The 20,778-nt window shown below is 43.3% G+C and overlaps 1 pseudogene; it reads left to right on the forward strand.

Moving 5' to 3' along the window:
* The first annotated feature begins 730 nt into the window (after positions 1-730).
* Positions 731-18,457, forward strand: LOC129863262 (thyroid hormone-induced protein B-like; annotated as a pseudogene).
* The last annotated feature ends 2,321 nt before the right edge of the window (positions 18,458-20,778 follow it).

The raw sequence follows: 20,778 nt of genomic DNA on the forward strand, positions 1-20,778 counted from the left end.
CTCATGGTTCTATTTAAAGTCATGTTCTCAAATTGTTCCAACAACCAATGTGAAACCAAAAACATACTATCCCACTACTTCCAAGGAACCAAATGTGCTAGTTGGGATAACAGACAAGCCAGGCAAAAGGCATAGCAGCTTGCAAAATGTTCAGCTTTTATTGTTAGCATGTCTTACTTGCTGGACATTTTTTATGTCTCTTGTATTATTATTTCCGATCTCCTGTAGATTGCAAGCCATATCTCAAGTCATCACCATATTCTCGTGAATTGAGAATCAGTGCTTGACATTCTGGAGAAACGTCTCTAGAACTGCTGGAGTCGAGGTTACCGGGGACTGACTAGCCAATATGTATAAATACAAAAGTAGTGTACCTTAAAGGCTACCTCCCACAGTGTAAATAAAAACAAACTCTCCAGGAATCTGAGGTGAGGGAAGTGTGAGAAAGTTCTGCAGTCTGATTCTGGTACAGATTAGTACTCCCTCCCTCTCTCATCCTCTCCTCCTCCGCATGCTCTCCAGACAGTCTTGCAATTGGAGACTCTACAGTGTTCTGCCAGTCTGTGAGCTGGAGAGACACTGACAGAGCCACTGACAGAGCCAATGATACAGATTGATACTGACAGGAACAGACTTTGGCAGATGACCAGACGGAGAGATTCTGACGGTGTCGACCTCGGTGTGGCATTGATTTTAGTTGGCACATACACTTGCTCCTGCATTAGTTTGAAGGTACTTCAGCTTGTCTCCTGGTCTTGGATTAAAAAAATTATTTAAGACTGCAATCCTTCCATTCTACCTCTTCACCCTGTTTGGTGAGTATAGAAAACGAATTTGCAGTGATTATGTGCATGTTTTTGTACATGAAGTGATGCTTGTTTTAGTATCTGTGTAGGATTCATTATCTTCCATCTTCTCTAATCTCCCAGCCATAGTCCAAGCCCAGAATAGACCCTTGCCAGGCTCCTGTAGCTTTGAGTCCAGCACCTGTGGATACACATCAGACCCAGACTTTACGAGCTGGACGCTCAACAAAGATGGTAGGAGACTTTGAAAAAGATTGAAGCCTATATCCTTTAAATTACACCGACAAGTGCCTATAATACAGTAGCTTATACCCTTTGAAGTGCTTGAAATGCATGGCAACCTGTTGTTGTTTGTGGAAAACACAAGAAGACAGTGACCTCTTCTATGCAGCAAAGATTATTGGGGCTTATTACAAATATTTTTATGTTCTAGTGCCTATAGTAGTTGTTGTATTAGTTGTTGTACTTGTTGATGTGGTTTCTGCAGTTGTTCTGATGGAAAGGAGAGGGACAATAGCAAGAGAGAGACATCTGGAATGCATTGTTTCCAACATCAGAGCACATCTGGAGACATAGGCATTCACAGCTCTAAGAGTTGGTACTCTTCTGAGTGCTAGATACATATTTATACCCCAGTTAAGTCCATCATCACTTAAGCAGAATAATGAAAAGACACATAAGAAAGCAGGTGAAATTCTATGGCAACCATGTAATCATCATTGCTGTGTAATTATTCTATTTTGCCCTAAGACAGGGACACATAAACTGTTGTTCACTGAGCAAACAGAATGTCTCCTCCTGTGTTTGTCTTTTACTTGTGTCCTGTTGTGGCGCAACTCCCCCCGTCCTTCCTCTTCATCATCTGATTCCTCTCATCTTTTTTTCTATCCATCCTTCCCTGCCACTGTCGCCCTTGGTGTCTTTTGAAATAAGGCTTAATGACAATAGATTAAGTAGATTCTGTTATACTCTCTCTCTCTCTCTCTCTGTGTTTTCATAGTACCTCTATTCAAACTTCCTCTATGTCTTCTCGGGGTCTTTTATCTCAGTGGACCCATGCCAGGAGTACCAGAATAGTCAGGAGAAGAGGCCAGAGGGAAGGGAAAGGTCCGAGGGTGAGGGCAGGGGGGTTCTGCTGAGCCCGGCAATGGAGCAAGAGGACTGGAGCTGTCTCAGGCTGGTGTACCAACTCTCCGGGTCGGGCTCCCTGCAGGTCCAGCTGCGCAGGGAGGGAGAGAGCTTCGACTGGACACTGTGGAGCACCCAGACTGCCTCCGACAGCTGCCTCATCTCTTGCATCGACCTCCAGAACACCACAGAGCCGTACAGGGTAAACAACACAGTCTCAGGAACATGGAGGCACAAACACACTGTTAAAACATATGTGCTAATCTAAACACTGCCATACTTAGGTGGAGGAATGGGGCCTGGAAAATGTTAGAGCCCTCACATTGATTAGACCAAACATCAAATGACATGCATTTCTCGTATCTGCTGCTCAATCTCTCACGTCTGTGTACTGCTACTATGCAGGGCAGGGGTCGGCTACCTTTTTAGTGTGGAGTGCCCATTTACAATTTATCTTACCATTTCTAACGATCTGCGTGCCAGTTATGATTTTCATATGTGCTTTACAACTAATTGTGTCTCCTGAATATCTAATTGCCCAGAAACGGAAGAATTCCATAGCTCACTAAACAGAGGCGCTGTCCATTAGCACCACGGGCTTGATCTTGGAACATAGATTCTCTTGGTGAATGATACAGTGACATTTAACATGAAACTCATGAAAAATCATGAAATTCATACCTTGGGAACTACAACATTGCAGTGAATACCTTTAACCACGGGGTGGCCAATCTTATCTTCAGTCAGCTTTGCGAATCCTTTGTTTCCACACAATAGCGGGGGCACCGTCCATTGTAATAGCAGATATGTTTTTAATATTGACACCTCTCTCCTCAATGATCCGTGAAGGCTTTTGCTACATCTTCCCCTTTCGTAGTACCATGCATGGGTTTGCGACGAAGCAGCTCCTCGCGTACCTGCTCTGAGTCACAGTATCTTGCAACAACTGCCAGACGTGGAATGTCATTCACATCCACACTCTCATCAAGAGCCACACTAAACACAGGGGCATCTTTTAACGCTACAGTTTGCTGCTCCTTTACATTTTCAACCATCTCGGTAATGTGCCTTTCAACCTTTCTGACCGACACAGGCATCTCTGTTATCTTTGAGGTGATTGTGTCTTTGTTAGGCAATCCATCAAATAAAGCCTGCAAACTACTGTGGAAAGTCTCCTTGATATATTCCCCATCAGTAAATGGTTTTCCATGTTTAGCAATGCACTGCACAACTTTGTAGATCCCCCCTGTAGCTTGATCTTTGACTGCATGTAGATTTGTAAACACATTGCTTTGCTTTTCATACCAGGACACGGCCCTCTTGATTCCTTCAGCTTTAACCGCCTCATCCTTTAAGTTTTTCTCATGTCTCGTGCTGGGTTTTTATAAGGTTTTTTGACATGCTTAACTAACTATAAGCTAGTAGGGCCTCTTATGCATTAAAGTTTGAATTACTGACTCATGTGAACCTGTATTTTCCATTGGTCTCTACTCTTACCAGTGCTCTGTCTAACCATGAGGCCACAGCCTGAAATATGTGTGTGTATGAAAAATGTGTGGGTATGAAACAAATGTATCAGCATGTGGGCGCTGTACTGTGTGACCGAGACTGTGCTAATCTTAGAGAGACACAGGAGGGGGTGAATCATGACATTGCTGACTGTGGTGTACAATGGACAATAACAGATAAGCTATACACACGAAGAACATATGTGAGGTTCTGAGTTATACTATTACACGTGATTGAATATTAGCAACTGTATTATATGTGATTGAATACTATAACAAATGTGATTAGCAACTGTATTAAATGTGATTGAATATTAGCTAAATGTTGGCCTGGGCGCCTGGATGTCTGCGTGTGTGTGCTGGAAGTAACAGTTAGCTCAGATAAGAGTGCTGGGAAGCTGTAGTTAGCCTTGAGCGAGAACAGTGGACAATGTATACAGGTGCAGATATCTCAGACAATGTTAAACTGTCTGACCCCAGTCTCTGGGGTGAAGGAGCGTAATCTACACAGCAACAGCGAAAAGACACCAGAAAGCGCAAAGAAGCTGGGACCAGCTTGTGTGCCAACATCAACGATAGGCTGGGTAAGTCTAAACCACGCCCAGTCTCTACTCTGACAGGCCGGCTCGGAAGCGGGAACTATCTCTGTCACGAGTATAATATACTATCTTTGTCAGAAACAAATCAGTTCCTTGTTCCACCCTGCGGGGTGGTGCAGTGAACCCGTATATACGAAAAATGTATTTGCCATTTATTAACTTTTGAATTAAACAATTATTTTAACCAAGTTCAGGTGTGGTATTGTTCCTATCTCAGAACTGAACTTTCGCAACCCTAACACTCGTTTCAAAATGACGCCGTACACTTGAATTCCGACAAACAACAGTTTTACAACAGAGACAGCAAACAGACCGGTCCTTCAGTAAAACAATCCATATTCCTTTGTCCAAGAGGCAATACATGAGTGGTCATCTGCCTTATTTTTCTTTGCTAATGACATTTTGCGCCCTGAACTTTTTTAAATAACAAAAGAAGGCTTGCTAGCTGCTAGCTATGTGAAAACGAATCTCTCATCTTCAGTGCTGCTTTGGTTTTGAATTTGGTGGGAGAGGCGGGTCGTCTTGCGCTGGTCTAATAATATGAAACTCATGAAAAAAATCATGAAATTCCATTGGCTAATCAGGATTGACATACCTTGGGAACTACAACATTGCAGTGAATACCAATGCATTTTCGAAAAACAAATGCATGCAATTTCAATTATATTCTCCAGTTTCAAAAAATACATAAAAAATAAATAGGTGAGATAATAAACGTCCAGCCAAGACTTAGCACGCCACGCAAAAAAACAAATAAAATAAATATATCCTTTTTTAGTCTTTTGGGTGACTTGCCAAGCCTTGGCGTGCCCTATGTTGCTGACCCCTGTTGTATGACATGTAACCTCTTAAAGGTGCTTTCTGCTGCACAACCTGACTGGATTGATAGAAATAAGGGAGCATGGTAGAAACACACAGGCAGTCAGGTATGAACATTACAGGAACTAATCATGCACTTGACCTTGAACCTGCCTGGAGGGGCCAGCCTTAGCTATGACTCACTTGGGAGCTGTGGATTGTACCATTAGCCCAAGGCTATATAGTCCATATTGCAAACATTCACACAAACATCCCTGCTGGAAAAAAGCATAGACCAGCCTTTGTTGTGTTTTCACTGGTGACCAGCCTTTGTTGTGTTTTTGCTGGTGACCAGCCTTTGTTGTGTTTTTGCTGGTGACCAGGCTTTGTTGTGTTTTTGCTGGTGACCAGCCTTTGTTGTGTTTTCGTTGGTGACCAGCCTCCCTTAGGTTTTGGACACATAAGCTATTCACCAGTTTAACAGCATATGCTGTTTACCCGCAAAACCAGCATCAAGTCACATTATGGTGGCTTGCAAAGGGATGTCAAATTCCTATTGTATTCAGACCATTTGCTATGAGACTCGAAATTGGCTGCGGTGCATCCTGTTTCCATTGATCATACTTCAGATGTTTCTACAACTTGATCGGAGTCCACTTGTGGTAAATTCAATTGATTGAACATGATTTGGAAAGACACACACCTGTTTATATAAGGTCCCACAGTTGACAGTGCATGTCAGAGCAAAAACCAAGCCATGAGGTCGAAGGAATTGTCCGTAGAGCTCCGAGACAGGATTGTGTCAAGTCACAGATCTGGGGAAGGGTACCAAAACATTTCTGCAGCATTGAAGGTCCCCAAGAAAAAGGTGGCCTCCATCATTCTTAAATGGAAGAAGTTCGGAACCACCAAGACTCTTCCGAGAGCTGGCTGCCCGGCCAAACTGAGCAATCAGGAGAGAAGGGCCTTGGTCAGGGAGGTGCCCAAGAACCCTATGGTCACTCTGACAAAGCTCTAGAGTTCCTCTGTGGAGATGGGAGAACCTTCCAGCCTATTGTGTGTATTGGCATTCATATAGCAATGCAGCCCTACCTAGTGTTTATAAAAATATTATATTCTTATTTACAATAAAAGTGACTCAAAAATGACACCCTACATTATTTACCATTCATTTCTATTGGGCAAAAATAATCTTAAACACAACCAAAGCAAACAGCAAAATGCATCCAACAAGTTGCATACTAGGAATTGCATGCTAGGAATATGGGACCAACTACTAAACTTTTACTACTTTAGTACACATATAATTTAATTTGTCCCAATACTTTTGGTCTCCTACAATGAGGGGGGAAAAATGTACAAAAAGTGGTGTAGTTTCTAAACAGTTCACCTGATAGGGATGACAATAACCTCAAATGAAATATGTCAGTCTGCACATTAACTTCATAGTCATTGTATCTTTTCAAATACAAAGTTCTGGAGTACAGAGCCAAAACAACCAAAAAAGTGTCACTGCCCCAATTCTTTTAGAGCTCACTGAATCAGTTTTTTTTGCATGTACATTGATTGACAGTGACCGAGCAGGTCTGAGCAAGGTATAGCTAATTTCATGCTATTCTACACATTTTGCAATGAGGCAGAGAGAATTTAAATTTTTTTATAGCTCATTTCCTACTATTCTACACATTTTGCCATTAGGCTGAAAGAAAAGACCACGTGGGGGGGTGTGGTATGCCAGTGTTGATTGATTAATTAATATGCTACACAAAGATAAATAGCATTAATTTTTCTAAACTAATCCAATCTGTTAGTTGGACTTATTGCACCCGTTACTGAAATAGTTGTTCCAGTTTAGAACGTTGAGGTAGTCTTTTTCTAACCCTGGCAGTCATTCTGAATGCAGATTGTGAGAATCCACTTTGGCTGGACTCCAATAGGATTTAAATATCACTAATGTGAATGGATGCTTGTATGCCAGCATAACCAGCTAGACCATGCTGGTCTGTCAGCATAACCAGCTAGACCATGCTGGTCTGTCAGCATAACCAGCTAGACCAAGCTGGTCTGTCAGCATAACCAGCTAGACCAAGCTGGTCTGTCAGCATAACCAGCTAGACCAAGCTGGTCTGTCAGCATAACCAGCTAGACCAAGCTGGTCTGTCAGCATAACCAGCTAGACCAAGCTGGTCTGTCAGCATAACCAGCTAGACCAAGCTGGTCTGTCAGCATAACCAGCTAGACCAAGCTGGTCTGTCAGCATAACCAGCTAGACCAAGCTGGTCTGTCAGCATAACCAGCTAGACCAAGCTGGTCTGTCAGCATAACCAGCTAGACCAAGCTGGTCTGTCAGCATAACCAGCTAGACCAAGCTGGTCTGCCAGCATAACCAGCTAGACCAAGCTGGTCTGCCAGCATAACCAGCTAGACCATTGGTCACCAACTTTTTCTAAGTCAAGATCACTTTCTGAGTCAAAATGCCCGAGAACTACCATTCAGATTTCTTTCAAACATGACTTAAAAACGTAAGCCTATGCAACATTTAACCAATTGAAAACAGTTCTGTAGCAATTGGGTTTGTGCAGTAGGCTATAGGCCCAATACATTATCACTGCATATTGGCTATGCTTGAATTGCCATGCCAATGTTGTTCTTCTCAGGCCATTTTGAAATTATATTGAAAAAAATGTAGGTACAGTAAATGATCACACGGGTAATAGATCATTTGTTGGATTACTTGTGAGGCACAGCTGAGTGAGCATGAGCATATTTTTTTTACTGGACTGATAGCCTGCACCTGATGGTCAGTCTGAGGGGAGGGAGCAGCGGTGAGGCTGCCTCTCACCCGACTCACGTCCCTCCTCTCTCCCTCTGCTGAGAAAAGGTGACACAGTCTTCCAGCTGATGTCGAAGCTCAAGTCGCACTGCATTATTTCTGCTTCATGCACTAATTCATGTTGTTACTCCTATGACGAGAAAGTAAAATATCCCTCGCAATTAAAAAAGACGCAAATCACTAATAATAACAACGCAAGCTTATTGGAACACTTTGCAATAGGCTACTCATTCATTGTAGCTGCAGTGCTGGTTGTATTGTGAATGGAAGTAGGGAGAACATGCATTTTATGGCTTATAATGTGTAGGGTGCCGTCTTTCGGATGGGACGTTAAACTGGTGTCCTGACTCTCTGAGGTCATTAAAGATCCCATGGCACTTATCGTAAGAGTAGGGGTGTTAACCCCGGTGTCCTGGCTAAATTCCCAATCTGGCCCTCAAACCATCATGGTCACCTAATAATCCCCAGTTTACAATTGGCTCATTCATCCCCCTCCTCTCCCCTGTAACTATTCCCCAGGTCGTTGCTGTAAATGAGAACGTGTTCTCAGTCAACTTACCTGGTAAAATAACGGTAAAAAAATAAAAATAATAATAATAGTGTTGACAGTCCTGAATAACAACTTAAACATGGACTTAGTCATAAAAACAGCAGCTGTTTTCTGTGTTCGTTGAGTGTCTCTGTAATCATGGTTTTAAACGTTTTGAAATCTTACTGTATCAACTTTGCTGTGCGTTCGAGGCATAATTTTACAGTCTAAAGCTCGAGGAAACTGCAGACATGTTGATCTAAGCTATCTCATTGACCACCTGTAGGCCTATAGGTGCACTTGATTTGTTCTCTGGGCCTGCTGAGTAGGAGTTCTACCTTCAGACACATGAAATGATTCAAAATGGGAACACTTTGCCTTCTCGGTGCTAGGGCTGCTGAATCAAGTGCAACTACCGCCAACAGCGTAAAACAAAACAAACAAACGTTTGGTGATCGACTAGGAATGCCTTGCAGATCGACCATTCGATCGTGATCGACCGGTTGGTGACCACTGAGCTAGACCATGCTGGTCGGCCAGCAGAACCTGTTAGATTATGTTGGTCAGGACAGCTTGACCAGCATCTAACCAACATAGACCAGCATGGACCAGTATAAACCAGCATGGACCAGAATAGACCAGCTTGACCAGCATCTGACCAACATAGACCAGCATGGACCAGCATGGACCAGAATAGACCAGCTTGACCAGCATCTGACCAACATAGACCAGCATGGACCAGCATGGACCAGAATAGACCAGCTTGAAATGTATGCTGGTCTATGCTGTTTTTTTTCAGCAGGGATAATGGAGCACAGACATACTATACCTCCATATCCCCTTCTCCTTCATTACTGATTGAGGGCCATTACTGAACATCTGCTACTCATCAGATTGTCATTGATGGCAGACCCGGTGAGAGCACAGGCAGCAGTGTGGCCATCTTTGAGATATGTATCAGCTCTGGATACTGCTTAGGTCAGTGAATCGCATACATACCCATGGGATTTGTAAGACTTTGAAAGTGTATGATATCATGCACACACACCTCCCAGCTAGCACAACGTTCTGAGAACCATATGTTTCTTAGAGCTTGGTTGTCATTTTGTTATTTTGCATACAACCTTCCCACAACTTTCTGGGAATGGTGCAGAATAGTTGCTTTGGAACATTCTCAGCACATTTAAGGAACTTGACAAAAAAAATGTTATTAATTGGTATTTTATTACTTTAACATAACTTTTCCGTTCTACATTTACATTTAAGTCATTTAGCAGACGCTCTTATCCAGAGCAACTTACAAATTGGTGCATTCACCTTATGATATCCAGTGGAACAACCACGTTCTAAGAACGTTCTTCAACTGGTTTGACATTGGGAATGTTCTCAAATAGTTCAGAGACTGTTAAGAAACAATGTTCTTCTGTGGGAATTTCAGTAGTTCAGCATAATGTTACTTACAGGTTTCCTCATGGTTCAATTTAAAATCATGTTCTAAAATTGTTCAAAGAACATTTGGACACAACATTCTTCTGTAGGAATTTCAGTACTTAAGCTGAACGTTACCTACAGGTTTCCTCTTGGTTCTATTTAAAGTCATGTTCTCAAATTGTTCAGAGAACGTTAAGAAAACTTTCCATAAAAACCATAAGAAAACTTTAGTAACGTTCTAAGAATGTTATTTAAACACATACATTCCGTTCTCAGCATCAACAAAACTCTCTATCCTGTGTCTTGTTAAGTGCGTTCAGATGTATTGGTCACACCTGATCTGCTTGTTTCCTTTTTAATGGGGTCTTTTTAAATACACAAAAATGAATTGTTCAAATGAAGAAAACTTGCTTTAAAACTGCAACATTTTCTCAACGCCCCATAGTAAAATCTGTAGGCATAAGCGACATAAGCGGTCGCTTAGGGCCCCCGGCTGCTCAATCGGGGTCTCAACTTACAATTGAGAGTAATAATAGTAGAATACACCAGGTGCAATTCTGAAGTTTGATTGTGCATCACCAGTCACTCAATTAGCCATGTCAGCTAACAATTTTTAGATTGGCAGTTAGTCTAACCAGCTATCTAAACTTGTAGTAATCATGGCCGAATACTGACCGGCACACAGGGCACGTGCCCCCCATTTGATTTTGTTATTTATTCTCACTCATATCATATAGACATGGCATAAGTTGTTACATAATGTGTAGCATTGCTGGAAACTTGCTTTAAAACTGCAAACATTTCTCTCCAAGCCATGGCAAAATAGGTAGAATTGCATGAAATTTGCTGTAAAACAACACATTTCTTCTGTCTATCCCATGGCAAAATGAGTGGAGTTGCATGAAACGTGTTATAAAATTGCAACATTAGTTTACATCCCTATTAGGGAGCATTTCTTATTTGCCAAGATAATCATTCCACCTGACAGGTGTGGCATATCAAGAAGCTGATTGAACAGCATGATCATTAAACAGGTTCACCTTGTGCAAGGGACAATAATAGGCCACTCTAAAATGTGCAGTTTTATCACACAACACAATGTCACAGATGTCTCAAGTTTTCAGGGAGCGTGCAATTGGCATGCTGACTGCAGGAATGTCCACCAGAGCTATTGCCAGATAATTTAATGTTAATTTCTCTACCATAAGCCACCTCCTTAGTCATTTTAGAGAATTTGGCAGTGCGTCCAACTGGCCTCACAACTGCAGACCATGTGTAACCATGCCAGCCCAGGACCTCCACATCCGGCATCTTCACCTGCGGGATCGTCTGAGACCAGCTATCCTGACAGCTGATGAAACTGAGGAGTATTTTGGTCTGTAATAAAGAAAAACTTTATTAAAAAAAGAAAAACTCATTCTGATTGGCTGGGACTGGCTCCCCAGTGACTGGCTCCCCACCCATGGCCGCACCCCTGCCCAGTCATGTGAAATCTATAGATTAGGGCCTAATGAATTTATTTGAATTGACTGATTTCCTTATATGAACTGTAACTCAGCAAAACCATGTTGCATTTTATATTTTTGTTCAGTATAAAACCATGGGGAAACCTGTAGGAAACGCTCAAATTCCCACAGAAGAATGTTGTTTCTTAATGTTATTTGAACTACATTCCCAATGTCAAACCAGTTGGAGAACGTTCCTAGAACATTCATTTAAATTAAATGTAACCATGTTTGAACTTTTTGGAAACATTCTTTAAAGTGCCTTAAATGTGTTGAGAATGTTCCAAAGCCAAGTACGTATCCTGCACCATTCTCAGAAAGTTGTGGGAAGGTTGTATGCAAAATAACCATAAGACAACCACGCTCTCACCAAGCTCTAAGAAACATATGGTTCTCAGAAGTTTGTGCTAGCAGGGAATGACACTGTATGATTTCTAATGTATATTAAATGCTAATGATATCACAGGCTGTGGTGATTTACTGTGCATTTAAATGCTAGTAGATGTATAGCTGATATCGTAGCTCAACAACAACAACAAACAGATAGTACAGCCCAACACAGGTCAATAGCAAATAACACTGCTAAAACGAAACACAACCAAAACAAATAGCTTAGTATAATATCAACAGAACAACAGCATTATGTATACTCAGCAAGGAACCCTCTCAACTGACAGCACTGGCCTCCTTCTAATAGTTCATAAAAGCTCTTTCGTTGTTTTCATATGGCAGCAAACTGCCAATAAATTGTAGCTTGAGGAAGTACAAAGGGAAACAAAAGTTTGTATTATCCATAATTACTTCAAGTTGAAAATCAAAGCTGCCATTACTTTCTCAGGTCACTACATGTATGTGGATTCAGTGTACGCCAAGACATTCCAGAAAGTAGCCAAACTGGTGTCTCCCTTGACAATGGTGCCAATGTCGGGCAGCTTGAGCTTCCAGTACCAGTGGGGTGAGGAGCGAGGGAACCTGTTCTCCGTCTACACCAGAGATCAGGCAGGCCAGTACAAGGAGCTGGGAGATCTGACCCAGAGGACCAGAACCTCAATGACTAGACCGCTACCACCCCTGAGTGGATACCTGTGCAGGTGGACATCAAGGCCCCGTTCCCTCTGCAGGTCAGTGGGGTGCAGATGTTTTCAAAAGGACCACACATTGGATTTACATTCTGATTGAATACTAAGTACAGTGAGCAGCATTTCCACTTCTTTGTATGTGCTGATCTGCTGATGTTCTATGAGTAGGATTGTATGTGTACACCTATCTCCAGGTGGTGTTTGAAGTGGCCTTCAACAGCCCCAGAGGGGGTCACGTGGCACTCGATGACATTTCCTTTTCTCTCGAGTTCTGTACTGCAGAGACAGGTGGGTCTGTGTGTTTGGTCTCTCTCCTGTTTTCATCAAATGAAAGTGTATTGGTCGCGTACACAGATTTGCAGATGTTATCGCAGGTGCAGTGAAATGCTTATGTTTCTAGCTCAAACAGTGCAGTAATACCTAACAATACAATAACAATACACACAATCCCAAAAGTTAAAAGATCAGAAATATGAGAATGAGCAATATCAGAACGAGCAATGTCAGAGTCCGGAATATCAATATATTTATAAATGGTGTGTATAGACAGTATGGACATTATATGAATAGAAAAGGTGTGTACAGCAATAGTTATATAGGATGAGCCATGACTAGAATACAATATATACATATAAGGTGGGTAAAACAGTATGGAAACATTGTTAAAGTGACCAGTGTTCAGTGTACAAAGCATTATGAACACCTGCTCTTTGGCGTGAGCAGGAATCCAGGTGGACGCTATGTCAACTCAATATTAGGAATGTGTTCTTAATGTTTTGTGCACTCAGTGTACATGGGGCAGCAGTCATTAAGGTGCAGGGCAGAGTAACCAGGTGGTAGCCGGCTAGTGACAGTGTCTAAGGTGCCGGGTAGAGTACTGGGCAGTGGCCGGCCAGTGATGGCTGTTCAACAGTCTGATGGCCTGGAGATATAAGTAGTGTTTCAGTCTCTCGGTCCTTGCTTTGATACACCTGTACTGTCTCCGTCTGCTAGATGGTAACAGGGTGAACAAGCCGTGTCTTGCATGGCTTGAGGTCCTTGATCATCTTCTTCCTATGACACATGGTGCTGTAGATGTCCTGGAGGGCAGGCAGTGTGTCTCCAGTGTGTCCCTATTGGACTGGCCGCACCGCCCTCTGGAGAGCAATGCGGTTGTGGGCAGTGCAGATGCCGTAGCAGGCAGTGATGCAGCATGACAGAATGCTCCCGATGGTGCATCTGTAGAAGTTCATGAGGGTCTTAGGGGCCATGCTGAATTTATTCAGCCTCCTGAGTTTGAAGAGCCATTGTTGTGCCTTCTTCACTACGGTGTCAGTGTGGTGGGCCCATTTCAGGTCCTTCGTGATGTGCATGCCAAGGAACTTGAAGCTTTTGACCCTCTTCACTGCGGCCCGTTGATGTGTATGGGGGCGTGCTCTCTCTGCTGTCTACTGTAGTCCACGGTCAGCTCCTTCGTTTTGTTGACGTTGAGGAAGAAGTTATTTCCCCGGCACCACTCCATCAGGGCATTAACAACCTCCCTGCAGGCTGTCTCGTTGTTATTGGTGATCAGGCACTGTTGCTGTTATGTCGTCAGAAAACTTGATGGAGTCATGCATAACTACGAGGTCATGGCTGAACAGAGAGGAGCGGGCTGAGCACGCATCCCTGGGTGGCCCCCTTGTTGAGGATCAGCGTGGCAGAGGTGTTGTTGCCTACCTACACAGCCTGGGGCAACCCGTAAGGATGTCTAGGACCCAGTTGCACAGGGAGGGGTTCAGTCCCTGGGCCCTGAGCTTAATGATGAGCTTGGGAGGCACTATGGTGTTAAAACCCGAGCTGTAGTCAAATAACAGCATTCTCACTTCGGTATTCCTCTTGTCTAAGTGGGATAGGGCGGTGTGCAAAGCAGTGGCTATTGGGGCGGTGTGCAAATTGTAGTGGGTTGAGGGTCTCTGGTAAAGTGGAGGTGATATGGTCCTTGATAAGCCTCTCAAAGCACTTCATAATGACAGAAGTGAGTACTACATTGTGATATTCATTTAGTTCAGTTACCTTCGCTTGCTTGGGTACAAGAACAATGGTAGACATCTTAAAGAAAGTGGGGACGACAAACTGGGATATGGATAGATTGAATATGTCCATAAACACTCCAGCCAGCTAGTCTGCACATGTTCTGAGGATGCGGCTAGGGATGCCATCCGGGTCAGCAGCCTTGCGAGGGTTAACACTCTTGAAAGTCACGTCGGCCACAGAGATCTAGAGATCACAGTCCTCGTGAACAGAGTGGGCCCCTATCGGTGGCTCTATGTTATTCTCCTCAAAGGGGATGAAGAAGGTGTTCGGCTTATCTGGGAGTGAGGTGTTGATGTCAGCGATGTGGCTGGTTTCCCCTTTATAATCCAATTGTCTGACGTCCCTGCCACATGCGTCACATGTCTGAGCGGTTGAATTGCGACTCCACTTTGTCACCTCTTTGATTACCTTACGGAGTTCATAGCTGGTCTGTTTGTATATGTCCATGTTCCCGGTCACTTTGCCGTGGTTAAATGCAGTGTTTCACGCTTTCAGTTTTGTGCGAATGCTGCCATCTATCCACGTTTTTTGGTTTGGATATGTTCTGATCATCACTGTAGGAACAACATCCTCTAAGCACTTCCTGATGAACCCAGTGACAGAGTCAGTGTAATCATCAATGTTATTTCCAGTGGCGACCCGGAACATATCCCAGTCCACCTGATCACACAGTAGATTCAGAGTGTCCCTTTCCTCTTGTCCTACCTCTCATGACTTTTACAAATTAGTTGAAAGGTAAGAGAGGAGAAAAGCGTGCTATTAAAGAGTATTGGGATGCAGCCTCCTAATGTCTCCCATATGTGCCGCAGAGCCAACCTTTGATCCCTCCATTGCCAACTGTGACTTTGAGGGTGGTTTCTGCTGATACACCCAGGATCAAATGGAAGGATCCCCATGGAAGAGGGTGTCAGTCAAGCCCAACATCTACAGGATTGGGGACCACACAACAGGGGCAGGTAAGAGGTGATACGATTTTGATCACCAAGAGATGCTAGAGGTGTAATTAGTGAACGAGAGATGGCTTCTCTATCTTCTCCTGCTGACAATTTGCACTGCATTACATTTGGCTTTGGTAAAAACCTGAAGTATTTCAAGTGTCAGAAAGACACTTAAACAATGGCATATTTTGAGACTTAACCAATGTGTGCAAAGTGAAAATATTCCACGGCAAACCGATTGACAGGAAACAATATTGCTCAAGACAATAACAGTTCTTTCTCTTCACACAGGATCCTTCCTTCTGGCCCACTCCCGGCTGAATCCACGTGCTGGCTATAGTAGCCAGGATATGGACCCAGAACGACAAGGTGTCTGGATAGCGACAGAGGTCACCTTCCAGAGTCCACATGTTGCTAATGTAAAATGGCTTAACATGTATTATTGTCCTTTTTAGTTAGTCAGTTATTTTCATTCCTCAGTCACAACAACTGTCCTGTGCATGCCCTGCCTATAGTGTTTCATAATGTTTGTGACGGAATCCCTTCTGTTTATTCGGCCTTACATTGTATCTTTGACATCGTTTTTTTTTTATTGTCAGTCCTTTGGTTTGGCTCCAGCTTCATAAGGAGCAGCAGTTAGGTTTCATATGTTCACATAAAATTAAACAGGAATGCCGAAGTCCGTAGTCAGTGATTCTCCTCATTGTTTTTTCTTTTTAAACAGCTTTTGCCCTGTTAAAACATGGATCATATCATATCACAATAAATTAAATAGATGTAACTGTCTGCAAATGTATTATGCAGTTACATTGTCCAGAAGCTATATCCTCTGAGAATGTCTGTGGTTGATGATGTCACCCACTCTGCCCCTGCTGTCCAGGTGGTGTTTGTCAGCACATGTACGAACTTCTGACTGTGGGTCAGTTGCTCTGGATGACATCAGTGTGAGCCTCGGGGATTGGGATCTTACAGCAGGTAACTTTACCTTCACTGATCCCTGATGCCCACAGGATCTCTGGGAGATCTCTGGAAGTAGTGCCTCTGTGATAAACATAATTTAGCTCCTTGAGTCATTTTGGGTGTCCATCTACAGGTCTTCTCCTGTCTGTCCCTGGGCTCTGTAACTTTGAGACGGGTCACTGTGGGTACAATCAGGACAAAGAGGGTGATACGGGTGACTGGGTACTGGTTAGAGGGCCTACCCCCACTTCTTACACCGGGCCAAGGGTGGATCACACCACATGAGTCAGTGAGTATCCAACTCCCTCCAGCATTCACTGAAGGAGTGTAAATGTGACATCATTGTAGTCTGTTTCCATGTTATACCATGATAGTTAGAGTTTGACCCTGTGAAACTGTTTGTCAGGGTACTACATGCACATTGAGGCCTCTAACATGCTGCCTGGTCAAAATGCCTGACTATTCTCCAGTCCTCTGAGGGGGTCCAGGGGTCCTCTGTGCCTGCGTTTCTTCTACCACATGTATGGCTCGGGCATAGGTGAGCTCAGTGTCCATCTGAGCAAGAAAGGAAAGGACAAATTGCTATGGAAACGCACTGGAGAGCAGAGCATCACCTGGCTGAGAGCCACTGTGGAATACCAAAGTGACCAACAGCATCAGGCAAGTGGTGAAAAACGTCACTACCAATAATCCCTCTCCTCCTCTGTACAATAACACCTGAGACGTAAGAAGAAACGAAACAGCCAACAATACAGATGTAGAGGCACGGTGGCTAGAAAAAATTCCCTAGAAAGGCAGGAACCTAGGAAGAAACCTAGCGGGGAATCAGGCTCTGAGGGGTGGCCAGTCCTCTTCTGGCTGTGCCGGGTGGAGATTATAAGAGTACATGGCCATTTAAGGCCAGATTGCTCTATAAGACATTCAAACGTTCTTAGATGACCAGCAGGGTCAAATAATAATCACAGTGGTTGTAGAGGTTGCAACAGGTCAGCACCTCAGGAGTAAATGTCAGTTGGCTTTTCATAACCAAGCATTCAGCGGTTGAGACGGCAGGTGCGGTAGAGAGAGAATAGAGAGAAAACCGCAGGTCCGGGGACAAAGTAGCAGGTCCAGTGAACAGGACAGGGTTCCCTAGCCGCAGGCAGAAGAGTTTAAACTGGAGCAGCAGCACGACCAGGTGGACTGGGGACAGCCAGGAGTGGGTGAGCCTATGCCCTCCCAGGCCCATCCATGCCCGGTCATGTGAAATCCATAGATTAGGGCATCATTTATTTATTTCAATTGACTGATTTCATTATATAAACTGTAACTCTGTAAAATATTTGAAATTATTGCATGTTACATTAATATTTTTGTTCAGTATATATTAATTTATTCACCATCTTTTCTTTGATAACACCACCTCCAAATTACAAAAAGATATTCAGGCACCCAGTGTTATTCACAACATGTGCTCTGGCCAAATACTTTTTTACTGAGTCATCACTTGTTCTTTTTCTCCTATTGTTCTAGATTGTATTTGAGGCCATCAGGGGTTCCTCAATAAGAAGTGATATAGCCATTGACAGCATTGTGTTTGAAAGTAGACTGTGCCCAGGTATTGTATCTGTTCCCTATAAGGGTCATACAACCTCTCCAAAAATGTATTGTTTTGTTTTCATGTAGTCTTGCATAACCTTGTCCCCAGGCTCAGTTCGAGATCCGGCTGGGGACGAGATTGTGTCTTTCATGGAACTCATTACTCCAGTTGGTTTTCCTTTTTGTCCACAGATATTGAAGTCAAAATGACCCATTCCCCTGGAAACGCAAATGACATTGAGTGAAGGAGCAGCAGAGGGGAATAGTGCTGAATATGTTGCATGCATCAAAACTGAGTTGAAACTTGCACATGTGGACAAACATTTTCTGTTGTACTGATGGCACCAACTCGTTTTGCAGATATTTTATTTGTATTTTTATTTCACCTTTATTTAACCAGGTAGGCTAGTTGAGAACAAGTTCTCATTTACAACTGCGACCTGGCCAAGATAAAGCAAAGCAGTGCGACACAAACAACAACACAGAGTTACACATGAAATAAACAAACATGCAGTCAATAATACAATAGAAAAAAGTCTATATACAGTGTTTGGAAATGAGGTAGGATAAGGGAAGTAAGGCCATAAATAGGCCATAGTGCTGAAATAATTGCAATTTAGCAATTAAACCCGAGTGATAGATGTGCAGAAGATTAGTATGCAAGTAGAGATACTGGGGTACAAAGGAGCAAAATAAATAAAATAAATAACAGTATGGGGGGTGAGGTAGTTGGATGGGCTATTTACAGATGGTCTATGTACAGGTGCAGTGATCTGTGAGCTGCTCTGACAGCTGGTGCTTAAAGTTAGTGAGGGAGATATGAGTCTCCAGCTTCAGTGATTTTTGCAGTTCCAGCAGAGAACCCCCATAGAGACTGCCAGAGGTCCGGACAACAGGCCCTCTGATTTGATACACTGAACTCTGTCTGAGAAGTAGTTGGTGAACCAGGCGAGGCAGTCATTTGAGAAACCAAGGCTGTTGAGTCTGCCGATAAGAATGCAGTGATTGACAGAGTCGAAAGCCTTGGCAAGGTCGATGAATACAGCTGCACAGTATTGTCTCTTTTCGATGGCGGTTATGATATCGTTTAGGACCTTGAGCGTGGCTGAAGTGCACCCATGACCAGCTCGGAAACCAGATAGCGGAGAAGGTACGGTGGGATTCAAAATGGTCGGTGATCTGTTTGTTAACTTGGCTTTCGAAGACCTTAGAAAGGAAGGGTAGGATAGATATAGGTCTGTAGCAGTTTGGGTCTAGAGTGTCTCCCCCTTTGAAGAGGGGATTACCGCGGCAGCTTTCCAATCTTTGGGGATCTCAGACGATACGAAAGAGAGGTTGAACAGGCTAGTAATAGGGGTTGCAACAATTTCGGCAGGTAATTTTAGAAAGAGAGGGTCAAGATTGTCTAGCCCGGCTGATTTGTAGGGGTCCAGATTTTGCCGCTCTTTCAGAACATCATCTATCTGGATTTGGGTAAAAGAGAAATGGGGGAGGTTTGGGCAAGTTGCTGTGGTGGGTGCAGGGCTGTTGACCGGGGTAGGGGTAGCCAGGTGGAAATCGGTGGATCGGTGGAGACCGTGTTTCCTAGCCTCAGTGCAGTGGGCAGCTGGGAGGAGATGCTCTTATTCTCCATGGACTTTACAGTGTCCCAGAACTTTTTGGAATTTGAGCTTCAGGATGCAAATTTCTGTTTGAAAAAGCTAGCCTTTGCTTTCCTAACTGCCTGTGTATATTGGTTCCTAACTTCCCTGAAAAGTTGCATATCGCGGGGGCTATTTGATGCTAATGCAGTACGCCACAGGATGTTTTTGTCCTGGTCAAGGGCAGTCAGATCTGGAGTGAACCAAGGGCAATATCTGTTCCTGGTTCTACATTTTTTGAATGAGGCATGCTTATTTAAGATGGTGATGAAAGCACTTTTAAAGAATAACCAGGCATCCTCTACTCTCGAAATGAGGTCAATATCCTTCCAGGATACCCGGGCCAGGTCGATTAGAAAGGCCTGCTATATAAAGACATAGTGATGTCAAACACAAAATACAACAACTTTGCCATGATGAGTAAAAGAGATCCTGCATTTTAACTACGTCACACCTGACTATACTTGCTCTTTGTATAGAAACTGGTAATAGTCATAGTCAACATTTCCCCAGCAATAGAGGAAACTTTGTCTTCAGATGAATATGAATTGATGGTAAAAAAATAAAATAGAGGGAAGCTTTTTACAACATGCTTCAAATGTGTCCTTGTCTTGATTTGATCAGAAATCAAAAAGAATGCCTTTAACTTCAAAACGGAGAAGCTATCAAGAACCTTTCGGACGCAACAGACATTTTCGTGAGAATACCGAATTTCGGGATGCCTCATTGTCTGACAAACACCGCTGTAACTCGGCCATCTTCCACTGCTGATGCGGAAGGCCGACATAATGAATTACTGTAACAAACTGTTACTGCCCCACTTAGTGGACATGAGTTGCGTGTGGTAACAGGAGCAGTAGAGAAAAGATGGCGGAAGTGGATTATTAATCTAATGGCCGTAGAATCAAGGAGAATTTGAATATTGTCCAAAGGAAAGGAAAACGGATCACAGTAGAATGATGAGAATGATGAGAATGTCACTAAGTACAATGATGAGAATGTCACTAAGTATCTTGTAGGAGTACGGTTTGTAAATGAGGAGCAGCTGATCAAACTACCAATCTTGAGGAATCCATTTGAGATATCCAAACTGGTGGAGAGAGTGCTGGGTAGAGTGAAGGCTGTCAGGATCACAAGAGACGGGCTGGTTTTAATTTTTTGCGCTTCCAGAAGAAACGTGTATTTCGTCTTTCCCGATTTAATAAGTTTGAAGTGCGGTGTGTGTCTCTTAGGAATAGGGCACCCCTCAAGGGGGTTATATCTTGTGGGAAGTAGATGTTGAAGAGATGAAGCACCCTGCATTCCACTGCTGGCTTGCTTCTGAAGCTAAACAGGGTTGGTCCTAGTTGGTCCATGAATGGGAGACCAGATGCTGTTGGAAGTGGTGTTGG

This window comes from Salvelinus fontinalis, chromosome 10 (genome assembly GCF_029448725.1).
Source record: "Salvelinus fontinalis isolate EN_2023a chromosome 10, ASM2944872v1, whole genome shotgun sequence".
Taxonomy (NCBI): Eukaryota; Metazoa; Chordata; class Actinopteri; order Salmoniformes; family Salmonidae; genus Salvelinus; species Salvelinus fontinalis.